We start from the raw sequence: 2282 nt of genomic DNA, 5'->3' as shown, positions 1-2282 counted from the left end.
TTTAGTTATTTTACACTGACAGGGCTTCATAAGATAAGAGATCAAGCTCATTTGACTTGCCACATGCTAAAAGTTAGCCTCTGATTCACAAAGGCAAACTTTTCTTTTCTTTTGCATAGTAGGTAAAACTCGGCGTTTTTTGGGATTTAAACATGATTTACAAATTTGCATACAGATGAATTTCAACTATTCATTTTTTTGGAATGTGCATTTGCTGATCCTAAAAAGTGCTGCCTTAGCAGAAGTGTGGCATTTACAAACAATGTTACAATTTACAAACTGTGGAAGAGCTATTCATCACAGCTTGAAAATCAGTATATCACGCTGCTCTCGGGACTGGATTCTTAGTTGATATAAACCACCGTACCTCCACTAAAGTCAGTAGTGTGGTGCAGTTTGATATTTAGCTCAACTGAGAACTGAGATCTGAGGGTTTAACAATGTGAAAATATTAATCACCAAATGTTTTTGTCGAAGAGTGAGTAGCTGGTTGAAGTGACAAGGCATAAAATCTCTGTGGGATTAAAAAAGGATGCCAACACATAACATACTGTATATGCATGTATAGAAAAGGAATTTTGCTTACCCTGATTTGTATACAAGCAGATAATCTATGATCTGGCGTACAGTGATTACTTAATTTAAGATTCTGGGAACAAGTCAAAGTCTTGCTGTCAAATTCATGCGTCAAGGGAGGAATGTGAGAAACTATTATGCCATCTGCCACAAGCTTCTCTCCAGGCGTTTTCTGGAATACTTACAAATTGGCTGCTTATGGATCACGCCCAGCCTCACTATCCAACACGCAGCCAGCCAGAAATCCTCACACCCTGATTACAGACCAATTGGCAGGGATGGGGAGAGAGAGCTGATATAACTGGATTCTTTGTCAAAGCCAGGAACCTGGTAAGGAAGGGAGAAGGGTCTAATTTTTGCCAAGATCGGATACAAGTAACCCACCCATCGGTAGGTTTGATTCAGTCCTGTAGCTAGGAGTCATGGGGTCCAAACAGGGAAATCTCAGGGGAATCGGAGGATGGCAATACTCACGATAGGCATACACAGTCCCTAGAAACTCAGCACCCCCTGTATGCGGCTCCATTTGATCTACTGACTGCTGAGCGACTCTGCCAGTCGCTCCATCCTACGGGACCCCACAGCACTTCACGCAGTAAGAGCCAAATTTGGGGGAGAGCCCGAGTGAATCTGTGTTGGTATCGTATGCAGCTTCCCCTTCCCCCTTGGGATGCGAGCTGCACAATTCAGTAACCATCCATTTCTAAACCGTCACCCTCCATTTACACTATTCCTCCCACCCCAAGTGTGTTTGTTCTTGGAACTGCGCCACTGGAAGAAAGGGGGGACAGCCATGCTGTGTGGCCTCCTCTATACGTGCCTAGGCCCATATGGACAATTGCCCTTGAGATTGAATTCCCCAACCCATAGATCCCAATCCATAAAGAAAGGGTAGGGAGGCGCATATATGGGCAGGAGGAACAGAGCACCTCAGATATACTGGGGGAAGAGGAGAGAGACAGCATCCCCGATGTAACGCACAGACTTGTGCTACACACACACATACATTGAGGGTAATATGAGTGTGTTTGTATGTATTCCCCTATATAAGCGGCACCAGTCTCTCTGTATGTGTGGTACTGTCTTCTCTCCCTGTGTGTTACCACGTGCACATACACACACACACACACACACACGGGATAACTGCCCACCCCCCCATAACTATGGGGTAACTCCCCCGCATGCACACATATGCACATGGGGTAACTGCCTCACAGACACAAACAAGGGGTAACTGCTTCACACGCACACACACTAACTGCCTCATGCCACACACACGCACACACGCAGTAACCACACACACACGGGGTAACTACCTCACGCATGCAGACACACACGCATGCAGACACAAACATGGGATAACTGTCTCTCTCACACACACACACTGACCACCTCATGTCTCTCTCTCTCCCTCTCACACACGCACGCAGATACAGGGTGACTGTCTCTCTCACACACACACACACACACACACACATACACGGTGACTGTTTTGCTCACACACACAGACCGCCTCATGTCTCATGCACGTGCACACACACTGCCTCACGCCATGTCACACACACACACACACACACACACACACACACACGGGGCAGCTGTGTCGCGTGCGCACTGACCGCCTCACGTTTTTCTCACGCGCGCACAAACACACCCAAGCACGGGGTAACTGTTTCGCTCGCGCGCGCACGCGCGCAAGCACGCAC

The sequence above is a fragment of the Crocodylus porosus genome, unplaced genomic scaffold (genome assembly GCF_001723895.1).
Source record: "Crocodylus porosus isolate Cpor-Errol unplaced genomic scaffold, CroPor_comp1, whole genome shotgun sequence".
NCBI classification, from domain to species: domain Eukaryota; kingdom Metazoa; phylum Chordata; order Crocodylia; family Crocodylidae; genus Crocodylus; species Crocodylus porosus.
The sequence above is the reverse complement of the archived record's forward strand: the minus strand, read 5'-3'. Positions refer to the sequence as shown.